This window comes from Bidens hawaiensis, unplaced genomic scaffold (genome assembly GCF_021521415.1).
Source record: "Bidens hawaiensis isolate Kalapana, Puna unplaced genomic scaffold, B.hawaiensis_p1.1 tig00419617_1, whole genome shotgun sequence".
NCBI lineage: Eukaryota > Viridiplantae > Streptophyta > Magnoliopsida > Asterales > Asteraceae > Bidens > Bidens hawaiensis.
The window spans coordinates 116,806-135,198 of record NW_027504913.1 but is presented as its reverse complement, the minus strand read 5'-3'; the positions used below and the strand labels follow the sequence as shown (position 1 = coordinate 135,198).

The window sequence follows — 18,393 nt, the reverse complement described above, 5'->3', positions numbered from 1 at the left end:
GCTTTATCTTGCCCCCTGCAGCTGCCATATCTTTTGATATCTTTACTTTTCAGAACTTTTTACCGTTGATATCTTTTCTTTTACTTTTTGAGATCTTTTCCCCCTTTTTCTAGGGTTTGTGTCTCCTAGGGTTTTCCTATAAATAATAATAATATTTTCATAACACATCACACACAAACACTTAATCTCTCCTGTTCTCTTGCTCCTTGCTCTCTCTGCCGTCTTCCTCTCTGCCTCCGTCTTCCTCCCTGTTCTGCCCTGCTTTTCCGGTAATATATATATATTATATAATAATTTACTTATTAATTATGCTAACTTATTATCAAGACTTAAAACAGATCGTTAAAACAATAATCTTAATTATAGGTTAACTTTGCTTGTTTAAGAGTTGATTCTTGCATATCTTTCACCGCATCGTTTATCAAGTGAGTTATCTCGTATCTAATCCCTTTTTATTTTAAATGCTTTGGGATGTTCATGTGTTCATACAAAACTTGAGTCTTAAACTGTTTATGAACTTTAGTCGCGCAGTATCCCATGTGTTGAGGACGTAGACTTGGCTGTTTATTTGTATGTGTGGATCATTAACCGTCTTGTCGGTCTATTCCGCAGTTTTCATGGTACCATTAGATGAACACGGGAGAACATTCGTTTATGATTTTCTCTTTTGTTACACTTGCACAGTTAGTCTTGTTTGTGAGCTCAATTGTGAGCACTGGCAGTCTTGTCTCTTAGAGTTGGTCCCGATCAGATTACACCCTTGTTGAAAACCAGACATACACATGTTGCGCGCAGATTTTATTGTTATCTATGTATTGTATTAAACTTGATCTCTCACCAACACGCAAGTGTTTGACGTTTTATTTTAACACATGTTCAGGTTTGCAGTAGCTGTTTTGGAGCTTGTGGACACGTAGGACGTTTTCACTTTTGGACCTAGAATTAAAATGTATCAAGACAAGTTAATGTTGTTTGAATGTTATAATTTATAATATATTGATTTATGTTTGATTTATGTTCTTTATTTTCCCCGCTGCGCGTGCGCGATAAAATGTGTATTAATAAATATTGACACCAATAGTGTCGCGAGTAATGAAGCAATATGTGGCGCCCCGATGTATAATCCGCCTTTGGTCGGGGTGTTACAAATTGGTATCAGAGCTCGTTGACTTTAGGATAGGTGGTTAGACGTAACGGCCTAGAATACCTAAGAGTCCCTTCTCGCGCATGAGAGAAATCTCATGTTTGCGCGCTTATTGTTAATTACTCGTTATTTATGAATATGCTCGCACTTGCGCAGTATATGATTTTATGTTCTATTTCGCGATATTTCGATTTTTGTTGAATTTCGATTTTTATTGATTTTACTTACATATTCGTTTGTTGGGATTTGAAGATCCGAAAAGTCATGGTGATACATGAATAGTTGATTTTCAATTTCCATTTACGATTATGTTCTGAGGTTGGAGACTTGAAAAGTCATGGTGATACATGAATTGTCAACCTCCAATACTCATTTTCTTGTATATTTTATATTGAAGATTGGAAAGTCATGGTGATACATGAATCGTCAATCTCCAATACTCGTTTACTAGCTATTTTAAATTGAGAACTCGGAAGGTCACGGTGATACGTGAATTGTCGGTTCTTGATTCGAATTTGTTACCCTTATTAAGTCTGCATTTAAAGTCATTTATTTTACTTTAACTTTTGATAGTATCTAACTCTGCGAAACCAAGCTTTATAAAGTTATACTTTGCGATAAAACCAAGATATTAACTAAAATTAAAACTTTTATAGAATGCCTCCGCTATCTCGCCGATTTCAGAGAAGAGAAGCCTCGCGCATGCGTAGACAGCAACGTTCCCAGGAAATGGCCGCCGCAATAGCCCAAGCTTTGAGCCAAAACAATACCAACACCTCGAGTTATAACATTAAGTCCTTTAATGCGGGTAACCCTCCGAAGTTCACAGGTCTTGAAGGAGCCACCGTGATGCTCCAATGGCTTGAGAAGATTGAAAACACTTTCCTTCACACCCAATGCCCCTCAGACAGACGAACCCTATATGCTTCCAGTGTCCTGGAATCCAGAGCGCTTACATGGTGGAATGGAGTAGCCCATGCGCGTGGCGCAGAGGCTGCTTCTAGCATGACATGGGAGGAATTCAAGGAAATTCTTACGCGAGAATTCTGCCCTCCCAACGAAGTTAAGCGCCTGGAGGAAGAATTTTGGAACTTGAAGCAGTACAGCGGTGAAGCGCGCGAGTACGCGACGCGCTTCCACGAGCTAAGCTTACTGGTCCCTCACCTTGTTACCCCTTCACGCCGAGCAATCGAGAAATTCCTTGGGGGTCTCCCCATGGAAATTCAAGATTCTGTATGGGCCAGAAACCCAGTTACCCTCTCTGACGCCATCGAGTTGGCCGCTGTGCTTAGCGACAACCATGTCAGAGCAGGAACCCTGTTCCTGCGGGGAACTGAGAAGACCAAAACCACCAAAACTGTCCCTGAACCCGCAGAAACCAAACCAGAACCCTCAAACCGTAACCTCAAGCGCAGGCGCAAGGCCTATGCGCTTACCAACCCGCCCATTGTCCAGCAACCCGTTTACCAACCCCCAGTTTACGCGCCTAACCCACTGTCAACCTACCCAGCACCTCCTGCAGTCCATAACTATGCCTTAACCAATCCAGCACTCCCTGCCCCGCCTCCTAAGAAACCTTACACAGGAAACCATCCCTTTTGCCCAACCTGTAGATTTCACCACCCAACCCAAACCCCGTGTCGACTTTGTACCCGATGTGGCCGTACTGGTCACACTGCTGAGAACTGTAGAGTCCTTCCCGCCAATCCAATTGCGCCAACACCACCAGTCTACCCGCAGAACCCACAATCAATCTACCAAAACCCACGACCCAGATCGTGCTTTAACTGCGGTGATCCCAGTCATTTCCGGAACGCGTGCCCGAGACTACAAGTGCAAATCACACAAGCGAATCCGGTGAACCAGATTTCGAACCAAGTGACGCGTGGACGAGCTTTTAACATAACCGCGCACCAAGCGCAAGCGAATAATGACGTAGTTAATGGTACATTTTTACTTAACGGATTTTATGCTTCTGTACTTTTTGATACTGGCGCCGATCGAAGTTTTATCTCTCGCGCCTTCGAGCAGAAGCTTGCGCGACCGCGCAACGATTTAAAAGAAGATTTTTCAGTTGAATTGGCTAATGGTGAAATTATTTTAATTAACTCAGTGATTAAAGATTGTACGCTTAACCTTAACGAAAACGATTTTCTAATCGACCTCATCCCCATGCCTCTTGGAAGCTTTGATGTTATTATTGGTATGGACTGGCTCTCGCATAATCGCGCCGAAGTTATTTGCGCCAAGAAATTGATTCGCATACCTCGAGAAAATGGTGATCTTTACATTTACGGCGAAAAACCCTCCAGTGGTCTTAAACTTATGTCTTGCGCCGAAGCCCAAAGACTCATGCGGAAGAAGTGTATTGCATTTCTAGCCCATGTGGTTAAACCTGCTGAAGAGGAGAAGCTTCGCGATATCCCTGTTGTGCGTGATTTTCCTGAAGTTTTTCCTGATGATCTTCCTGGTATCCCTCCCGCTCGTGAAGTCGAGTTCCGTATTGATCTTGTCCCTGGTGCTTCCCCCGTGGCTAAATCTCCTTATCGTCTTGCACCCGCTGAGATGCAAGAATTGGCAAGCCAACTTCAAGAGTTGACTGCTAAAGGATTCATCCGCCCTAGCTCTTCGCCCTGGGGTGCTCCGGTGTTGTTCGTTAAAAAGAAAGATGGATCGTTTCGCATGTGTATTGATTACCGCGAGTTAAACAAACTCACCATTAAAAACCGGTATCCCTTACCGCGTATTGACGACCTCTTTGATCAACTCCAAGGTGCCTCTTGTTTCTCGAAGATTGATCTCCGCTCTGGCTATCATCAGTTGCGCATCCGCGATGAAGATGTTCCGAAGACTGCTTTTCGAACTCGTTATGGCCATTTTGAATTCTTGGTCATGTCCTTCGGTCTAACCAACGCACCCGCCGTTTTCATGGATCTTATGAATCGGGTGTGTAGGCCTTTCTTGGATAAATTCGTGATCGTGTTTATCGATGATGTTCTGGTGTATTCTAAGACCAAGGCCGAGCATGAGCAACATCTTCGGTTGGTGTTGCAGAAGCTTCGAACCGAGCAGCTCTATGCTAAGCTTTCCAAGTGTGAATTCTGGTCTGATGAAGTACAGTTTCTTGGTCATGTTGTAAACAAGATGGGTATTCATGTCGACCCATCCAAGATTGAAGCAATCAAGAACTGGATTACGCCATCCTCTCCTTCTGAGATCCGTTCCTTTCTAGGCTTAGCTGGTTATTACCGGCGCTTTATTTCGAACTTCTCGAAGATCGCTTTGCCTTTAACAGCTCTGACGCACAAAGGTAAACCGTATATTTGGGGCTCGAAGCAAGAAGAAGCCTTTCTGACGCTCAAGCGTTTGTTGTGTAAAGCTCCTGTTCTTGCGCTACCTGAGGGTAATGATGATTTTGTCGTGTATTGCGATGCCTCCAACCAAGGTCTCGGTTGTGTTCTTATGCAACGAGGCAAGGTTATCGCTTACGCATCAAGGCAACTCAAAATTCATGAAAAGAATTATACAACTCACGACCTCGAACTTGGTGCAGTTGTTTTTGCCTTGAAGATCTGGAGACACTACCTTTATGGTACTAAGTGTATCCTCTACACTGACCATAAAAGCCTTCAGCACATCTTTGATCAGAAGGAACTTAACATGAGGCAACGCCGATGGAACGAACTCATCAGCGATTACGATTGTGAGATCCGGTATCATCCTGGTAAGGCTAATGTGGTAGCCGATGCGCTCAGCCGAAAACCCTGCCAACTTAACTGTATCTTGCCGCGCACCCAGCTTCACTTCGCGCCGATTCAAAGCAACTTTGAATCGCGTATTCGTGACGCGCAGCGCGCATCCATCAGTAACGGTAACCTTCGCGCCGAGTTAGCGTGTGGCGCGGAAGCACACTTTGTCCCTAATCTGAGTGGAATTCTCTGCTATCTTAATCGCATCTGGATCCCCTTTGATGAGAATCTTCGCGCTGATATCCTGAGTGAAGCACACAAATCTCGGTATTCTATTCATCCTGGCGCTGATAAGATGTACAAGGATTTGCGCATAACTTATTGGTGGCCCGGTATGAAAAAGGATATTGCTGTGTTCGTAGCTAAATGCCTGACTTGTTCTAAAGTGAAAGCTGAACACCAACGCCCATCTGGTTTGCTCGAACAACCAGAAATTCCTACGTGGAAATGGGAATGTGTAGCAATGGACTTTATTACCAAGTTACCTTTGACAGCAAGCAAACATGATAGCATTTGGGTAATAGTGGATCGATTGACTAAGTCTGCTCACTTCCTGCCCATTCGTGAAAACTACCGTGTTGAGCAACTCGCGCAGCTTTATGTCAAAGAAATTGTCTGCCGTCATGGTACTCCTTTGAGCATCATATCCGATCGCGATGGCCGTTTTATATCTCGCTTTTGGAAATCTCTCCAATCTGCGCTAGGAACTCGCTTGGACATGAGTACTGCATATCATCCTCAGACTGACGGACAGTCTGAGCGAACTATTCAAACTCTTGAGGATATGCTCCGATCTTGTGTTCTTGATTTTGGAGGTAATTGGGATTCACACCTGCCTTTGATCGAGTTCTCTTATAATAACAGCTATCATTCCAGTATCGGTATGGCCCCATTTGAAGCACTTTACGGTCGTAAGTGCCGCTCCCCGATTTGTTGGAGCGAAGTGGGTGAAGCTCAAATCACAGGACCCGAACTTGTTCAAGAGACAACCGATAAAATCGCCAAGATCCGTGATCATCTGCTGACTGCCAGAAGCCGACAGAAGAGTTACGCAGATCGTAGGCGAAAGCCTCTCGAATTTCAAGTTGGTGATCTTGTTCTCCTCAAAGTGTCGCCTTGGAAAGGTGTTGTCCGCTTTGGGAAGAAGGGTAAGCTTGCTCCTCGTTATGTTGGTCCATTCAAGATTCTCGCGCGTGTGGGAAAAGTTGCCTATAGACTTGACCTGCCGCCCGCGCTCAGTAATGTGCATCCAACGTTCCATGTATCCAATCTCAAGAAGTGTTTAGCTGACGAGAACCTTCACATTCCACTTGATGAAGTCCAAGTTGATGAATCTATGCATTTCGTTGAGAAGCCTGTTGAGATTATGGATCGCGAGGTAAAGCAAACCAAGCGCAGTCGTATCCCTATCGTGAAAGTTCGCTGGGAGTCCAAGCGCGGAGCCGAGTTTACATGGGAAAGGGAAGATCAAATGAAGATCAAGTACCCGCACCTGTTCTCTGCGCAACCTACTTCGAGATAAATTTCGGGACGAAATTTCTTAAAGTAGGGGAGACTGTGACATCTGCCCTGATCCGACCCGACCCAGGTACCCGTTTCCCTTATCCGATCTCTTTCTTTTATGATTTAATATTTATTTATACTTATATTTTACTTTTAATAATAATAATATACTTTTCCTTCCCGCCTCTTTCTCTCTCTTTCTTTCCGCCGTCCCCTCCCTCTTCCTTCTCTCATTCCGCCTTCTTTTCCCTCTTGTCGCCGTCCCGCCCTTAAGCCTTGTTTCCCTCAACTCTATGCTTGTCCTTTGGTTCTTCCCGCCTAAGGATGTCTGCAGCTCCACGCGCCAGACTCCTTACATGGAAGCCTGCGTGAAGACATCTTGTTCCTGCGATGCGTGAAGAGAACTCTTCTCGCAGCGCGCTAAGAATGCATGTTCTTCCCGCAATGCGCTAAGAATGTATGTTCTTCCCGCGATGCGCTTAGAATTCTAGTTCACGCAGCACGCTAAGGATGTGATTCTTCCCGCAGTGCGCTAAGGATTGTTGTGCCAGCCTTCGCGCTCGCGCACTCAGCCTTCCCGCGCTTAACCCTTGTATCTTCTGTTTAAATCTAGCCGTTTGCTTTTGTGTTGTCTTATCTTTTGAGCCGTTGACCTAACCCATCTAATGTCTGAATAGTTACTTTCGACGCAGCATGCGCACCAACCCCATTGGTTGACAGATAAAGTGACTGACATAATCTTTTGAGATCTGCTTTTGCCATGCTTTATCCAGTACCTTTATCTGATCCGCCCATGCTTTTTACTGTTCCCTGTCAGCTTTATCTTGCCCCCTGCAGCTGCCATATCTTTTGATATCTTTACTTTTCAGAACTTTTTACCGTTGATATCTTTTCTTTTACTTTTTGAGATCTTTTCCCCCTTTTTCTAGGGTTTGTGTCTCCTAGGGTTTTCCTATAAATAATAATAATATTTTCATAACACATCACACACAAACACTTAATCTCTCCTGTTCTCTTGCTCCTTGCTCTCTCTGCCGTCTTCCTCTCTGCCTCCGTCTTCCTCCCTGTTCTGCCCTGCTTTTCCGGTAATATATATATATTATATAATAATTTACTTATTAATTATGCTAACTTATTATCAAGACTTAAAACAGATCGTTAAAACAATAATCTTAATTATAGGTTAACTTTGCTTGTTTAAGAGTTGATTCTTGCATATCTTTCACCGCATCGTTTATCAAGTGAGTTATCTCGTATCTAATCCCTTTTTATTTTAAATGCTTTGGGATGTTCATGTGTTCATACAAAACTTGAGTCTTAAACTGTTTATGAACTTTAGTCGCGCAGTATCCCATGTGTTGAGGACGTAGACTTGGCTGTTTATTTGTATGTGTGGATCATTAACCGTCTTGTCGGTCTATTCCGCAGTTTTCATGGTACCATTAGATGAACACGGGAGAACATTCGTTTATGATTTTCTCTTTTGTTACACTTGCACAGTTAGTCTTGTTTGTGAGCTCAATTGTGAGCACTGGCAGTCTTGTCTCTTAGAGTTGGTCCCGATCAGATTACACCCTTGTTGAAAACCAGACATACACATGTTGCGCGCAAGATTTTATTGTTATCTATGTATTGTATTAAACTTGATCTCTCACCAACACGCAAGTGTTTGACGTTTTATTTTAACACATGTTCAGGTTTGCAGTAGCTGTTTTGGAGCTTGTGGACACGTAGGACGTTTTCACTTTTGGACCTAGAATTAAAATGTATCAAGACAAGTTAATGTTGTTTGAATGTTATAATTTATAATATATTGATTTATGTTTGATTTATGTTCTTTATTTTCCCCGCTGCGCGTGCGCGATAAAATGTGTATTAATAAATATTGACACCAATAGTGTCGCGAGTAATGAAGCAATATGTGGCGCCCCGATGTATAATCCGCCTTTGGTCGGGGTGTTACATGTTAGGGAAACAAAAGGAAGAGCTTGAAGATCTTAGAAGGAAATACGTGGCTAAGATTCTACTTAGCGATATAAACGTGATGAGAGAAATGTTATTACAAGATATGTTGGAATATCACCAGTTGTCTGCGACCGAGAAAGCAAATCTGGACAAGACAGCTCCTAAAAGAATCATGGACAGGTTAAATCTCAAATGACTGTTGACAGATATGACTGTTTCTTTTAATAGTTAACGGTTTTTGACAGTTTTTATGAATGGTAGACTGTTTATGTGTTGGTCTTGTTTATGTATTTGGCAAACGTTTGAATTGTTTACATATTTTGGAATATGAAAATGTTTAAACTGTTTATGTTATGGAAACGTGTGTGATGATTATATAGGTGTTAAACTCGGGGTTAAAAATAGTTTGGTTATTTGTTTTGTTTAAAACACACCTAGTTTTTTTTACATGTGCTTTGTAATTCAAGTTTAGCTAATGAATCAATTTATTATAAGTAAAATGTTTTACAAAACAAAACGCTTTAACAAAAAAACATGGTCAGGTGTTATGTGAAATGTTTGAATAGGCACCATATGAACAAAGATTAAATTAAGATTAAATTTGAACAGCTTTGGAAAATATTGGACAAAACCATATGATCATCCATTAGGTGTTGCTAAAAAAAACATCCATCAGTTGCTTAAACAAAAAGTTAGTAAACATGATACCTTAAATAAAAACCATCAACTATCCATAATAATGTCTAAGGTGAAATAAAAACCAATCAACAAAACATACTAAAGTCTATAGTGAAATAAAAACCCATCAACAAAATAAAAACATACTAAAGGTCTGTAGTGAAATAAAAACCCATCAACAAACCATAATAAAGTCTAAGGTTAAATAAGATTAAAGTGTAATGGAAAAAACCATCAACAATCCATAATAATGTCTAAGGTGAAATAAAAACCAATAAACAAAACATACTAAAGTCTATGGTGAAATAAAAACCCATCAACAAACCATAATAAAGTCTAAGGTGATATAAGATTAAAGTGTATTTGTAAAAGACGCAATCGGGATACTCTTCCATATTTTCTTCATGTGAACTGCTTGCTCCGTCTTGTGAAGGATCCTGTGGAGTTTTGTTGTTGATACTGAACAAGTGATGGTTGTGGGTGTCATGACCAGGTTCATGACATATTCTGCATGTCCTTAGGGGCTTGTCCAGTTGCTTTTGACTTATAGCTTGCTCGCGTAATGACCTGAAGCGACTTGGAAGCCCACAACCTTTAGTCCTAACACCAATTGGGCACGAATATGGATTTGATCTGGTTGTGTCACACTGGTTAGTTCAGCGAACATGTCTCGCCGACTAGGTCTAGGGGCGTCGAAAGTAACCTCGTCTACTGTACTTTTGTACGCGTTAATGTAGTCGCGGTAATGATGTAACTTTTGCATGTCATCAACTAGCTTGTTTATGATATGGTCGTGCGCAATGTTGATGTCTCGAACAACACGATACACATCAGTACTTTTGTCTATGTTGGGCTCGCCAAAACCAATAGACCGCATAGGGTTGTTAGACACAGCGTCTTTTGTCCACCTACGATTGATGTACTGTTTGGGAAATACCCTGATATCCAAAATGTGGAGCACCTTAAAAATGTGACGACACAGTAAACCGAATTGCTCGAACCTTTTACAGCTACAATAAACAGTGATGTCTTCGTTGCGAATCATAACCTACTATGAAGAACAATGTATAGTTATTTAAAGTGTAAAAATAAAATATAAATACAGTAAACCTAGCATATTGAGAATCCGATATACCTCGTGAAAAGAAGCAGGTAAGTGTAGAAAGTCACGAATATTGAATTTCAGAAAGTCATCGACGGGGACGTAACACCTGGAAGTGCAATTGTGAAGAGCAGCTTGTATTTCCAATTGGACATAAAAAAAAATGGTTCTCGTATAGATTTCAGCTGCTTGTTTCTCAAGTGTGTAGTTACTCTATATCTCGCCTGCTGTATACCTACAATCATGATCGTTCTTACGATGCTCATGTCTCTGATGATCCAATGCAGTCTCAAAATGGGCCAGAAACTCAACCAAAGTGCAACGTGGGTTACAAAACTGGCCAAAAAAAATGATTCTCGCTCTCTGATCTGGATGAAGTACGCATAAGACCAGACATGGTTTCTTCACGATAGTAAGCAGGAATCCATGACTCTCTAATGTTGAATATGTCTTTTAGCCAAGTGTGGTCGTTTATTTGAAAGTCATCCATTATTGAATCCCACTCCGTTTCAAACAATTCAGGTGTTATTGAGTCTGTCCAAACAATATCACACAACCGAGTCTTAAAATCTGTGGTGTTGTAAAGGCCAGATCCAACCTGAAATAATATAATGCCATATTATAACACAAACAAACAAGCTATATACAGTAACAATAAACAACATAAACAAAAAAGAGTTCTATTGTACCTTCCCGGACAGCTTATCCATAATATGCCTCATGCAGAGCCGATGCCTAGAATTAGGAAAAACGTCTTCAATTGCACGTTTCATGGCGGGATCTTGGTCAGTTACAACAACTGCTGGTGCATAGCCAAAAGCCTTCTTAAAACAATTCAGCAACCAAGTGTAAGATTCTGCGGTTTCCGATCCAAGCAACGCTGCACCAAGGGTAACATTCCTATTATGGTTGTCTATTCTAGTAAATGGAACAAAAACCAAGTTATACCTGTAAAACAAATGAATCAGTAAATAAAACACAAAAAAAAGAAATAAAATTTTTGGTTGTCAATGATATTACTTGTTATGCCGATATGTTGCATCAAATGAAACAACATCACCAAAGACGTAGAAATTCATCTTGGCTCGCTCGTCGGCCCAAAATAAACCCTTTAACGCCCCGTCTGCTGCAGTAGAATAATCACATGAGAAATTGGGACAGAATTCTTTCTTCGCCATAAGACGTTGAACAACCATCTCAGCATCGTAGTCTCCAATGAATAAGTTGATACTTTTTTTTGTAGTTTTTGCAATCAGACTTGGTTGCACCAACTTTATCAAACCCACCATACATGGTCCTCATAATGTTGAAAGCTTTTACCGGACCAATGTTAATATTAGCAAGATCGTCTAACATCTTTTTGTGGGTAAACGTAATCTCGCGAGCAGACTTCAAGAAGTGGATATCGTCTTCATCAACAAATGGATGATTGTGTGCTTCACCAAAATATTTGACCCTATACATGCCATTGTTGGTTAAAATTAACCTTATTTGGGCTTCACAATTTGTTCTTTGAGATGGCTTCTTACGTTGTTTTTTCCCTTTGAACTCTTCACTTAATGTGTCCACTTCCTTAACAGTTCTTGAGCCTTCCTTAGTGCAAACAAAATACTTTAAACGGACAACATTTTTGTCCACCCATTGTGTTCCTTTCCTGATAGAAAACCGCCCGCTAAAGCGTATCTTCTATAAAAAGACTCAGCGGCTTGAAGATTTTCAAAGATCATTCCTTCATTTGGTTTGATTGAGGCAGACACTAGTGGAGTGTACGTCTTCCAACCAGAATTTGGAGATACATGCTGAATTCCAACTTCCTTGTACGCGGGTGGATCTATAATCGGATATAACAAACAATAAAAATTAAGTTCCACAACACAGAGAGCCCACAGAAGACATTGACATTTAAAAACACACATTTAAAACAAGAAAAATAAAATCTGAAGTGTTATAACATCTTAACAGTACCTAAATTTGTAAAACACACTAACTGAAACAAAAAATTTGCATTGGTTACAATGACACACACAAAAAAAAACAAACAGATGTTCAGAATTACCTAAATTTGTAAAACACACTAACTGAAACAAAAAACTTGCATTGGTTACAATGACACAAAAAAAAAACACACAGATGTTCAACAAGTATTTAATCTGAAAATTTACAGGTAGCAAGAAAAACACAGTTACCAGGAGATAAAATGACAAGGATTGGTATTTGACAAAAGTAGATGTACAAAATCTACGGGGAGTGAAAAACACATCATCATGGGAAAGGATAACAAAATAACCATAACACCTAAAAAACGATACACATCGAAATTAACTTGAAAAAGATCCTTCTTTACACCATTAATGGATATCGTAAGAGGGTATAAAGGAAGAACAAATATGATGATTATATAACATGAAATAAAAATTAAACACTCCTTAACGTATTCAAGTTTACCTAATTCATCAACATCCTTGAAATTACTTATGTTGAAGATAAAGAATGCTGGTACGATCGGCGATGGATTGATGAGAAAAAAAAGGATCACAAACGTAGGTTGTTGTAGATGATCGGCCTTTTTTGTTAATGATTGTGTAAAATATTATGATTACTATAATTAAGGAATTGTAATTGATTGTGATTAATATAAAGGAAAATAACATAATTAAAATTAGTTGGTTGATTACAATCTTGTCCTTGACTAGATATTTTGATCTAATGGTTCAAAACACTTCTTGCACTTCCTAGGATAATTCTACTTCTTATTATAACCTTGATATATATATATATATATATATATATATATATATATATATATATATATAGGGTTAGGTTAGAATAAAAACACACTTGAATTGTGAAAACTCTAGAAACCCATTCTCAACCATATGTTTTTAATTAAACATTAAATCTTGTGGTCCACAATTAAAGTTAATAAAAATGTTAAAGTTAATTTACACGTTCTCTCTCATGAAAACATAAATAAAAATTAGCAAAAAAATGTAAAAAAAATAGCAAAGCATTTTTTTTATGTTTTTGATGTTTTGAATTAAATGTAACATATATTACATGTAACAAAAAAAAATGCTACATAGGGTTTTCACAATTCAAGTGGGTTTTCATTTTATACTTTGCCTATATATATATATGTATATATATATAGGTTAGGTTATAATAAGAAGTATTGTTTGTGTAGGAAGGATAAGAAATAATCTTGTCAATTGAATTTTGATTTGGATGGTTGAGATTGGTTTAGGAGAGAAATCAAGTGGAAAGTAGGTGCAAGGACATAAATGGAACAACACATTTTCTCTATCCACATCCAAGACACATGTCAATTCCTTTATTGTTTTAAAACTTTCATAACTTTTTGGTATGATATTTTTTTTTTCAAAATAAAAATCACCATAATAACGAGCGTTTTTTTATCTTTAATATGATTACCATATTGCTATATAAAATTAAAAAAAAATTTAATGGGTTTTTTATACATTGTGTTATAGGTTTGATCATTGTGTTTTACCAAAATTGTGTTTTACAAATTATGTTTTAGAATAGTATTTTTTTAATTGTGTTTTAACAAAAACTTTTTTCATTACCCAAATGTTACTTTATTGTGTTTTTTTATAGGTGTTTTTTAGATGAAAAACACAATTGTGTTTTACCATACTTTTCTTTTTATTCATTGTGTTTTACATTTTATCCATTGTGTTTTACATGTGGTTTATTATAAGGCCAAATATCTTAAAACAAGACCAATTGAGTTTTTTTTAATCCATTGTGTTTTACTTTCATCATCAACAGTGCTGAATATTTTTACCATCCTAACATAGAAAATCAATTTTTACAAAATCACTGATTCTATTGGTGTGGTTTGATAATTGAAACTGAATGATATTATCCCTCATCTTTGAATTCATCTTACACATAGTAGTTCATGTGAGAGAGTAAAGAGAGAGAAAGAGAGATGAAGTTAAATAGAGAAACAAGATATGAATCTCAGATCTAAAAAGTGTCGCTGGAAATAATCATCAGGTGAAGCGATTAACGGCGACGGTGGTCGACGGTGATGGAGGAAAGGCGCTGTCGTGAGGATTTGGATGGCGGTTGCGGTGGATGGTGGTGGTTGTTGACGGCGAGGAGAAGCGGTCGGTGACAGTGGGGAGAAGCAGATTTTTTGTAACTTCCGGCGATGATATTTGAGACGGTGGCTGAGCTCAGCAACAAGGATGTTAGGTAGTAACCATTTTGAACATGGTGTAGGTAAGAAGATGGGTTTATTGAGATTTAAGGTTTTAATGTAGATGGACAGAAATCAAACTTCTTAGAAAATACCCTCCTTCATAGCCTTCTTAGAAAAATCAAACTTCTTATTTGAACTTAACTCACACACACACATCTATCTATCTATATATATATATATAGAGAGAGAGAGAGCAAGGTTGGAATAAAAAGTTGATATTTCTTAAGAAGTGTAAGAAATGATTATGACCATTGGATTAAATAAAACATGTAGGGGTAGGATGGTCCATATTATTTTTATTTATTTTAGGAATTAATATAATTATTTATTATTTTCCTATTTTCAAGATTGATTTAAATTAAAATCATTATTTATTTAAGCCATATATATAAACAACCATATGGTTAACGAACTGGGTTAATATATGATCTAACTTTTTCAAATTTCTTAAAAGAACATACAATCAATTGTAACTAATTTTTAAGGAATCAATTATAGAGAAAAATATTTTATCACATATATCTTTTATAGCTGACAATACGAGATTAACACCAATCAATATTATTTTAAAAAAACATTGTGCTTCATCGTTTTCAATTTCTTCAATATATTTGGCATTCATCATCCTAGTCAATTTTGCTCAATATCTTTACAATGTCGAGATCTTTCAGTGGGCATATATTTTTCATATTGGAACATAACTAGATAATTAATCAAATCTACTCTACTCATGTGTTTTTGTTTAACATAGTGTGTTATTGTTCTTGATCCGGTACCATTGGTGATGGCGGGTTCCGATGTATTTTCCGTTTTCCGACCGCCATCTGACGTTGCCTGGTTTCGATCCGGTACCATTGGTGATGGCGGGGTGATGGCGATGTTGTGGTTTAGCGGAGTGCCGACACCGGAGTTAGGTGTTATGTGGATTGCGATGATAAATGGGTATGTGAAGTTGGGGAAAATGTAGGTTGCACGCCAACTGTATGATGAAATGCCGAAGAGGAATAACATGTCGTGAAGTGGATTAGTGTGTTTTTGTTAATAAAAGTGTGTTTGTAGGTTGTACGCCAAATGTTTGATGAAATGCCGAAGAGGAATAACATGTCGTGGAGTGAATTAGTGTGTTTTTGTTAATAAAAGTATGTTATTGTTCTTGATGTTCTTGGCATTTTTGGTGTTGTGCTTAAATTTTTGATTAAAATCTGGTGTTTTTTTTAATTTTTTATTATTTCTTATTAAAACATACTGTTATATATCTTGTTATGTTCTTGATGGTGTGTTTTAAATGTGGATTAAAAAAATGATAATTATAAGTTGATAATGTTTTCATATAAAATATAACATACTTTGACCATAATACCCTTAGAGTGTTATAAATCAGATGTTAAAATAAAACACACCGCCTAAAAAACACACTTTCTATCTAGACCATCAGATCACTTAATATAACACACCAGATTACTTCTTACACTTTTTAGATATACTTCACTTCTTATTATAACTCCACCCTATATATATATATATATATATATATATATATATATATATATATATATATATAGGGGAAGGATTAAGAGAAAACTTATCTTCAGAGAGAAAACTTAAAAACTTCTAAGAAATTATTTTTAATTAAAAATAAAAAAATATTTTCAAATTTCTGTTTTTGCCATTATTCTTATATTTTCTTACCATTAACTCGAAAAAAATATAAAAAAATTAAAAAAAAACCCGCTGTAACGCACATACGTATTACTATGTGAAACCGTTGTATTGCACATGTGTATTACTATGTATTTTTAAGTTCAATAGTGTTTAATTGTATATATTCAATATTTGTGTGTTGTATATGTGTAGTAGTGTTGTATTATATTAAAAAAAATAATAATAAAATAAAAGTTGATGTAGTGCACATGTGCGTTAATGTTGTATTACACGTACGTACTAATATGTATTCGATATGCGTATTAATCTTATATTGCATATATACAATAGTATGTATCAAATATGTGCAATAGTGTTGTATTCTATGCAATACAACACCTTTGCATATATGCAATGCACACTATTACACATGTGTACTACACCGACGAGGTTACCGACAAGATTTTTTTTTTTGAACCAATAACAACATATAAGAATAATGGGAAAAAAAGAAACTTCAAAATTTTTTTTTTAAAAAAGTTAAAAATAATTTTTTAAGAGTTTTTAAGTTTTCTTTTTAACAGGAGTTTTCATTGGATTTCACCCCTATATATATATATATCATGTGTGAGGGATAAAACGCCAACCAGAAACAAACAGCTAGAAGCTTTTTTTTTCTTTTTAAATAAAAGATTTTAAGTAAATTTGAAGGGAAAACCAACGGAAAAAATGATTGATTATTATGAGGTTTTACTTGGAATTATTTACTTGACTACCAGCCACTCCAATATTCACTACTACAAACATAGCCCATTAGAAGCGCTTTTTGTTTCAGTTTGAAGCGGTTTCCAACCGCTTTTAAGTGGATCGCTTCAAATAAATTATTTGTGTTCTTTAAAGCGGTTCCAATATTTCACATTTAGTTAAAAACGGGCCACAGTTTAAAGCGGTCTCAATCCTATCACCGCTTCTAACATACAAATACAAGGCTGTTTTATTATAAATTAAAAGCTGCTATATTAATTACCAAAAGCTGCTATTTTATTATAATAACAAATTGAAACAAAAACCTGCTATATTAATTACTATTCAAATTTCCGACCAAAAATTTACAAATTTCTGAATACATTAATACAAATATAATAAAAATTATTCGCATAAACAATATCAAAATACATAAATCTAATAGAACGTGGGCATTATTCTGACTATCATATCGTCGATCACCATGAGCATAGCAAATCCCGATTCTTGCTAAATCTAAATAACAAATAAATAGAGTTAGAATAACCCGAACAAACTACACTCTTATATCTAAGAACCTGGCTTTTGATACATTTGGCTCCTTGGCACCGGAAGCTATCCGTTTTCTAACCAGGGTCCAACAGGTTGTGCATAGCAATGTGTCGACTCCAAAGGGGCAGGGGTATGTCTTTAGCAGGTTAGATGTAATTTCTATGTTTCTACATATTGGAACCCAATTGTACAATTAAAAAAAAAAACCTCAACAAAAAACCTGGAACAAGTCGACTAGTAGAAAACCCGTAAACAAAGCCGACTAGTAGCTAACTATAATTTTGACCAAACAAACTTAGGTGTCAGTTCAATCTTAAAGCAAAACAAACAATATTATTACTTTTGACTATATCATGTTTTAGTGAAAAAGAACCATAAATTGTTAATATATTATTATGAAAAGAACAACTTGCCTTAGTGATTTATGGTAGGCAATGGGATCATCTCCATGTTGTTTTATGGTCTTTGCAACTGACTCAATATATATAATAGAGACAGATGCAGGAGCAAAGCAATATCTTGAATACTTGGAGCACAAACAAGAATAAATCCTGAAATTAACATTCAGCTTTCGCCTTTTATTTTATCAGCATTCTGTAATTTGTATTGATAAAATCATGAAATCATCTGATATACTTTTCAAATTTCCAAATTTTCCCTTGCCATTTCAATCTTGCAAATTGCTTTGGTGGTGTTTACAATACATTTAGATCATTATCTAGAAGAAAGCAAAGCAGATCACTTGTTAGAATAGGTGTTCATATTGATAACAGATTAATTTCGCTTTAAATGAAATGGCTAATGTTATAGCTAAAACTTAAAACCCTTGTAAATTCAGTATGATTTCATCACCATGCGACAGAATTGAGTACAAAATATAACTATCAAACAGGAGACATGAGTGTAGCTGTTGGCAAATCTTAATCAAGAGAGCCAAAATCTTCACTTCTATAAATTCTATATAAAACAAAGTAATCAAATAGAGGTAATAGAGGTTAGTGCTTGTGATTATCTAATACAAAAACTCAGTCTACTAAACGCCATATTCCACCTAAAAGACTAATTGGATACATTTACAATTAAA

General features: G+C 37.2%; 1 pseudogene; it reads right to left on the bottom strand.

Moving 5' to 3' along the window:
- Positions 1-9,293: 9,293 nt before the first annotated feature.
- Positions 9,294-11,868, bottom strand: LOC143609402 (protein FAR1-RELATED SEQUENCE 5-like; annotated as a pseudogene).
- Positions 11,869-18,393: the final 6,525 nt, after the last annotated feature.